This window comes from Gastrolobium bilobum, unplaced genomic scaffold (genome assembly GCF_033153095.1).
Source record: "Gastrolobium bilobum isolate Gb01-03AN ecotype WA unplaced genomic scaffold, APGP_CSIRO_Gbil_v1 utg10441, whole genome shotgun sequence".
In the NCBI taxonomy this organism is placed as follows: Eukaryota; Viridiplantae; Streptophyta; class Magnoliopsida; order Fabales; family Fabaceae; genus Gastrolobium; species Gastrolobium bilobum.
Window position 1 is genome coordinate 151246 of NW_026897207.1, and position 8712 is coordinate 159957.

Consider the following 8712-nt stretch of genomic DNA (forward strand, 5'->3'; position numbering starts at 1 on the left):
CTGAGTTTTGAGCCTTGGTATGTTGTACCAACCTTTAACTTGAGTTTTAAGGCTTAAAAATGGTACCTTGATGCATCTAATGACTAAAAGATGATAACTAGTTGTTGGGTAATGTTGAACACGCCTAGAAATGCATGATTAGGTGTTTAAAATCGGTAAAAAGGGAACCTTTAAGGGATATCTTCACGAAAACACAGAAACTGCATTCTGTCGTGAAATATCCGGATATTTGTCGAACAGATATTCGTATATTGGATATCCGGATATGTGGTTTTGGGATATCCGGATATTGGATATCCGGATATGTGAATCTGTATATCCGGATATTGCATATCCGGATATGGACAGTGAGATATCCAGATATTGCATATCCGGATATGGTCCCGAGGAATATCTGGATATTCTGGGATTTCGCAGAACAGTAGCTGTGTTGTGTGTACAGTAGGCTATTGGGGGTTTGTGGACCCTAGTTTGATGAAGTTGAACTTCTGTATGTATTGGTCTAAGCCAGAATCATGAGATTAAGGGCTTGTGACTTTGTTAGAAGCTTTAAGACTTGAAAACATAATGAAAAGGCGTTGTCTTTAATTTGTATGCATGTGGTACATGTTATTGATTTATATTTGGTCCATATCAGATTGTGATCTGCTGTGATTGGACTTTGAGCTTGTGGCATTGGATAACTAGTTTAGAGGTAAGCTTTCGTGTCCTCGATTTAGCCATGTTGTGGTTCCACCATGTCCCATGGGGATATGGTATATGCATGTTGTGTTACATGCTTTTGATGTTTTGGAAATGCTGTTGAACTATTATATGTTAGTGCCTTGTTGATATGCATGGAGGTGTTCCACCTATACGGTAAGCCTGAGTATGTAGAACATACAAGAGGGTGAGGGTGTGGGTGAGGTGCAAGCGGTGTTCCTTGTACTACATGTAGGGAATAGACGTATTCCTACATTTCTCTGGCCAGTAGATAGTGATTACACACATGCCATAGATATCTGTTGCACTACATAGTTTTGGAACTGATAATGATATAAATGCTTTTGAACTTATATTGCACATGTAAGTGAGCTTGGGGTGGAAGATCCTTGAGGACCCCTTGTCTTACTGAGATTTCTAGTTTAGAGATCTCACCCCACGTTTGGGGAATGCTTATTTCAGGGTCAGGTAATGTTGAGACCTCAGGCGGCAGGAGGCCGGAGCTGAGTTAGATTGCTGTTATATTATGCTGCCATGATTGGATGCTGGATTTGCATGCTGCTTTTATGCTTATAGCTTTAGTTTATGTTTTGGAGTTTTATGTTGAGACTTGTTGTTTACTATGTTTATTTGGTGAGCATGAGGATTGTCCATGACACATAGTATTGTTATGTCTTGAGTCTTTTGGAGTTGTAATAATGTATCAAGATATTGTCCGGATTACTTGATGTAATGCCGTGATTTAGATACACACTTTATCTATATATTGAGGTATTTCAGTAGATGTCTTATTGCAATTTACATACAGGCGATATTTTATGAAATTGATTAAGTAATCAAGTTGGTAATTGATAATGACGTCATAATTGAAAAGAAAAAGAATATTCCGTATTTTTAATTAAGCACCGCTTAATACGATGTAATGTTAATATTCCGAGTATACACGAGGTGTTACACACGACAGGAATGAAAATGAGGCGGGTGATGGCCGAGGTGACAACCACAACCAAAATGGAGATGCTGGCAGAGCACAGAATGCTGATCATAATCGAAATAATGAAAACCAAGGCCGAGGTGAAGGAGGAGCATACCGAAAGAAGTATTACTGAGGACAATACAATAATAGTCTATTCATCGACACCATTGGCAATGCACCCTACCCAAAAGGATAGAACTTGGCCCACTTGCCGAAGTACAATGGAAGCCACGATACCAAGGTTCACCTCAATGCCTTTGATACAGACATGTATGTTAAGGGGATTGACAAGCTAATCATATCCTGCATTTTCGCATCCACACTGACAGGAGTGGCAATGGCTTGCTACTCAAGGATGTCGCTGAACTCAATAGGGTCTTTTGAGGAATTCATAGACAAATTTCTCCTCAACTTTGAATGTCTAAATTCACCTTGAGAGCGGTCAGGCAGAAGCAAAAGGAGACACTCAAGAAATACCTAGATCGTTTCAAGGATGCGTCGTTACAGGTCCTGGGGTTGAAAGAAAGCGTACACGTGCATTTGAGATTGGTCGGGCTAGATAGTACATCCCGACTGGAAAGGTCCATTTATATAGACAAGGTTAAGATATTGGAGGAATTTAGGGCCTGATCAAAGAAGTACTTAAAGCTGGAGCAAATGGAGCTGGCAAATGCCATAATGAGAGAAACAACAAGGGGCCATAGCCTACAAAGAGGGAGCTCGGCTAGAAGAGAAAGGGATCAACCTGGAAATAGGAGGCAATTCGACTTCTGAGGGAAGAGCTCGGATGACCGTCCTCTCAAAGCAAGGTATGAGAAGTACACTCCATTGAACATGTCGCGGTCGTAGATATGGAGGGAAATAGCTTTATCCGAAATGAAGAAAGTGGATAAACCTAGACCAATTCTCAACAAAGGCAACAAAGGCAGGGTAGACCGCTCGAGATATGTGCATTCCATGATGGACCCGGATACACCACTAATGAGTGTTGGGATCTTTGCGATGCGATAGAAAAACACATTATATGTCATCGTACTGAATAAGTAATTGGTTTCACAATTCAAAATATTATCTAACTAAAAAAAAACAAAGTTATATCATGTTAATCAATTTTTTAAAAGAAATACCAATTAACTTGCCACAATTAAACTAGAAGTATGATTTTTGAATTCTAGTTATTAGCTTCATTCATTAATGTGGCTAAAGGACTATGAACGTAGCTAAACTAATATTATCGCATTCATAAAAAATAGAGATGGTAAAGTGAGTTGAAACCTATGAGTCAATCTGACAAAACGGGATTGTGTTGGGTTATATATTTCAACCCATCAACCCTATTCAACGCACCCCACTTGTAGGCATGTTAAAATAGGTTAGAGGCAGGTTAACCCGCCGGTTAAGAATTTTATGATTTTAAATTATAAAAAAATTATATATTATTAGGCTAACTTTTTATGGTAGTTGTATCCAATGTTATTAAAAATGGCCCGGTCATTGACCGGGTCAAGGTACTAGGTGACTAGTTCAACCAATGGGTCATTGATTGAACTATATGATCCCGTAATTATATGCAATTTTATAATTTATATTAAAAAATTATAAGCATACTCAAATATCTAAAAAATAATAAATATTTCAAATATTTCAATATAAAAAATAATAAATCACACGTTATTATCCAATGAAGGATCAAACAAAAAGATACTGATTGTGATATGGGACTTCAGGTTCAGTAAATGACATCTGTAGCTATAAATCAAATCAAAATTTCCTGCTTAGTGCATAATTGAGATAATATTAGTGTTGTAAGTACATAACCTATGTAAGTCAATAAGCAAAAAATATTGAAATATGTCTATTATGAATTTTTTTTTGGGACCAGGCCAGGTCACCAATTAACCGATCGAGTCACCGATTTTCATGAAAACCGGCCGGATTGCACCGGTTATGATGCATGACTTGTCTGTTGCTTCACCCGGACTAGTTTATCGGTTCCCTGGTTAACCTGACCGGGCCGGTTCGATTTTATGAACATTGACTGTATTTAATCAGCGTTCAGTGTGAAAATATATAAAACAAAAAATACATAAAATAAAAAAAATGAAGGTTGAAGAAGAAAGTAAAAGTGTAAAAAAAACCCTAATTTGAGAGTGGAGACAAATTAAATCTAGGGGTTGATACCTGATAGTGTCTCACCCTTTTTCTCATCACCATCGCAGAGGTACATTCCTTTCTTCAAATCATTTTCACTTCGCAATTCTGGAACGTCAGGTGCATATCTTTCTACCAAAAGCTTGCATCTTGTTTTTGTTTACTAGAACCTTTGGTTATGTATTTGGATTCTAAAAGGGTATCTCTATTGGTGTAAGAAATAGTAGCTCGTGGTGTTCTGAAAAGACTACCTCCTACTCATTTGTTCGATTTTGAGCTCAATATAGTTTCTAAGGTGTTTTCCCTTTTTCCTTTGTGATTTGTATCTTTGAGTTTAATTCTGATTGATTGTTTTTTGATTTTTTTGTTCTTAAAATTATTTTGTAGAATAATTATGAAAACAGTTGTTTTCTATGTTTTTTTTTTTGAAAGTTAAAAACCAAAACAAAAAACAAAAACAACTCAGACATGTTCTCTAAATTTGATTCTAAAAACAAAAAAATAGTTACAGTTTTTAAAACTTTTTTTACAAAACAAGCCTTACCAAACGAGTTTTTTTGTTCTGAAAACTAAAAAATTGTTTTTAATAACAGTAATCAAACAAAGCCTTATGTTTGACTTTGTGTTCTAGTTTGCTATTTCTTAGTTTTTGTTAAATTTGGTTTCAAAGATATACAGAAAACAAAAGAATCCAGTGATATTTTTCTTCTGACTCTACTGGTGTAGATGTAAAAAAGAAAAAAAATGTGTACAACTATATATTTATTTGTTTTTAAATTTTGTTCAATGAATATTTGGCGGGTTAGTGGACTAACCCGCCAATCCAATTTTTGGTGAGTTGGAAGGTCAACCCGCCAACCCATATCAAAATGGAGTGGATTAATATTTTCAAACCACCATCCAATGGTTGAGACTGGTTGACTTGTTTTCCATCTCTTATAGAAAATGTGGCCGCGTAAAAAAAAATGTAACACTATAATTAACCACATTTAATAAATGTGGTCATATTCAATAACCATATATATATATTTTTTGGTATATAATTAACCATATTTTAATTTTGAGTGAATCAGCCACGATTTAAATGTAGTTAAATATTTTTTTTATAAGTGGCATTACTCTTTATATAAATATCAAGTATAAGTCGATTTCTATACGCCTTAAGAAGGAGAGCATTTTGGATATAACGTGGTATTGAAAATTTGGTGTGACAATGTATTTTACACTAAATCTGACTAGTAAGACTCAGTATAAAGTATAAAAGTAGTTTTTTTATTTTTTTTCTTCAAAAAAAAGTTGCTGACATGGCACAATATCATTGGCTTGTCGTATAACAGTGGCATTATAGATTTTTCCCTTAAGAAGAGGATCTTTTATACATTGCTTTTTTTAAAGGAATTTTTTTTAATTAAATCTATTTTTAAGTTGAAAAAGTTAAAGCTATTTTACATTTACATAAAATATAAATAAAAATATTATTTGAATGTCAAAATTTATAAATATTTTTTTATGTATAAAATCATTAAAAGGAATATATGTGATGATAATAATGAAGGTAGAGTTGGACAAAATTTGATTTTTAAAGAATATTTAACTTCTTTTTTTTCAGAAACAATAAATCTTGGCATTATAAAAAAGTATTATTTTAATTTTTTTTTATTTTTTTAAAGGTTGCTTCAAATATTCACATTAAATAAAAAATATTTTTATTTTCTAAAAAAACTAATCTAAACGCACTCTATATGGATACAAATACAAGTATGGAGGCCTTCCAAGAGCAGCTCTTTAACAATCTTTTTGTTATCAATTGTATTACAATATTCTGCCGGAGTTAACAAAAGAGAAAACGAAACAGAGCATGCCTCAAAATCTTATGAAGATTCAAAAAGATGGATAACCATATAGTAGTAGTCCGAAGTCCAAACCAACGTGAAGATATATTAATTTTATGTTAGTGACTGATCTTTCCTGACCCTAACGAATCCAACATTTCAGCTATTCTTAAACTCAATTATATTATATGAAGCATCGACACTTTAAAATTTCTACGTGTCGTGTTCGATACTTCCCGACACTCACTTACACTCCGACACTTCCTGACACTCAAATACTCATTACAAAGACTCAAAAAAGGTTCAAAGGTTATGTTGCGTTGCATTTTGAATTCCAACTATTAAATTCGTTGGATTACGATTTTATTGGGTTTAATATAAACATTTGGGATATCTTATGATTCTTTGCAAAATTGATGGGTATTATAAGTTTAGTTTTAATTTTTTGTTAAATTATTGAATATTATATATAATATACACTACATAAATTTAAAATATTATATAATATTCAAATGTGTCCTAACGTGTCGAAATTTAATATTTTTTAGAATTAACATTTCGGAGTGCCATGTAATATCCCGTATTCCGTATCGGTGTCGGTGCAAAGTAGATTATATTTTTCTTTTCATCATCTTCAGCTTCTTTATCAACCTTTTCTCCTTTATCACAATCATCTTGCTGCTTCCTCTGTTGTTCCTCCTTATCTTTGGCCTCATGTTCTCTCTCTTTAGCCTCCAGTTCCTGACTTTCTTTCTTCATTCTAACAACATTTATTAGCTCTTTAAGAGTAGTTTCAATATTGTCGCTGCTCTTCAGAAGCTGCTCCGCCACTTCAGCTGGAGTCACCTGAGTTTTCTGAATTACCTCCTCAATCTCTTCGAAGAGAAAGTGTTCTTTAATTCCAAGGTAAGTGGCTGCTAGCTGCCTAAAACCACAAGGAGTGCAGTATGACATGTGAATATGAACATCCATGCGACCAGGGCGAAGCAACGCTGGATCGAGCTTGTCTTTGTGGTTTGTTGTGAACACTATAATCCTCTCATCCCCACAACTTGACCATAACCCATCAATGAAATTCAACAGCCCCGACAAAGTGACCTGCAGGTGTAGCACAAATTATTAGACTGAAAATAATGTGTATATATATATATATATATATATATATATATAAAAGAAAGAGAAGATGTTTCCTGACCCTCATTTATCTAATATCTTAGTTTTGCCCATAAAAAGCAGTCATGGGATTGTGACAATAAGGCTAACACTTGCAACAAATAATATATAAAATATATTTTTTAACATGAAAATGAAAATATTTAACTAAACAATGACTTCAAAGATTGTTTTAATTTTTTTTTTGATATATAAGATTTTTTTAAATTATTATTATTTTTTCCAACAAAGCCTGGCACTATTGGTAGATAGATGACTGAGTTCTTTAAACATGCTGACAAAGATTCAATATCTGGCGGTGTATATGAAAAATGCTTTGTTGGTAGAGACAAAACTCCTTCGGTGATTTTTACGCCTCAAAATGATTAGTCCTTTACTGTCGTCTGAGGGATACTTCGGGGAAACTCAAAAAAAATATATTTGTTTTTAAAAAAATAAAATGATATTAATTTTCTAGCTTTAGTTTTTTTTTCAAATCTCTATTAATTAAAATAAAAATATTAATGAAACAAGAGAAAAATATATTTGAATAAACTTATATTTATTAAAACAAAAAAATTAATGGATTTTTTAAAATTATGCAAAAATTATTAAATAATGTTTATTTTAAAAAAGAAGGAATATCTAATAAAATATAATATACTAGAAAACATATATTATAAAAGACATATAATATACTAGAAAACTCAATCCTGCCACTGACAAGGTGTTTGTAAAATCAATTAATTACTAGTATTTATGTGGATTGGTTTTTTAGGGGGAAAAAAAAGTCCCTCTCTGAAATGCGTCAAATCAAAATGTTTTTACCACTTAGCTAGTTATCTTATTGAAATTTCTAGTAATACCCAATTATCACAACACAAACACATGCAGAGAGGGAAAAGAAGAGGCTAACCTGTTTGTCGGTAGCTGCATTTGATTCCGCCATGCGATCCTGTGACTGAATGGTGCAATCAATATCCTCCACCACAAGAATGGACCTATTAGGCATGGCAATTAGCAAGCGCCTCAGCTCGTAGTTACGGTGCAACTCTGTGAGCTCCAAATCATAGATATCAAAACTCAAGTAATTAGCCATAGCAGCAATCAAGCTTGATTTGCCAGTACCAGGTGGGCCATACAACAAGTACCCTCTTTTCCACGCTTTACCAACCTTCCTATAATACTCTTTCCTCTTCACAAACCTCTTGAGATCCTCCATCACAAACTCCTTGATGTCACTATCAAGTGCCAGCGTGTCAAACGTGGCAGGGTGGTCAAGATTGATCCCAAGCCACGCCTTCCGCTTGTCCACCGTGAAGATCTTCAGCGCCTTGGTCTCTTGCTTCAACGACTTTGCCTCTTTGAGGATGAAGGGGAGGTAAGTGTTGAGAACCATGTCCTCGTGCTTCTTGTGAAACGTGAGTTCCAAAGAGCGAGCCTCCGTTTTGATTGTAGAGATGAGGTCCCTACGGTTGTGAACTTTTATGGATTCAACACGACGGCAGACGAGAAGCCACTTGAATTTGACGCCATGGAAGACGTCGGTGACGGTTTGGTCGCGTTCCATGGTGATGGTGAAGCTTTTCTCGGTGTCGGGTTTGCTTAATTTGAGTCTTTGTGTTGAGGGTGAGATTTTGGTGCCGAGGTATGTCTCCGCGGATTCGTAGATTTGGTTGTTGACTAGGCCTTCTAACTCGTCGATGACTATTGTTAGTTCTGAGGAAAAGCGTTGCGTGAGAATATGCTGCGGATTCCGCCGAGGATGTAGTCGCGGAGTTCCCCCGGGAGGAACTCGTTGACCACCGACCGGACAAGCATTGCGGTGGCGGCCGCCGTGAGGACGGTCTTTGCGGCGGCCAGGTGGGACGTGGCCGAGGAGGATGAAATAAAGGACAT

At 35.2% G+C, this 8712-nt stretch overlaps 1 pseudogene; it reads right to left on the reverse strand.

Moving 5' to 3' along the window:
• Positions 1-6195: 6195 nt before the first annotated feature.
• Positions 6196-8712, reverse strand: LOC133304902 (AAA-ATPase At3g50940-like; annotated as a pseudogene).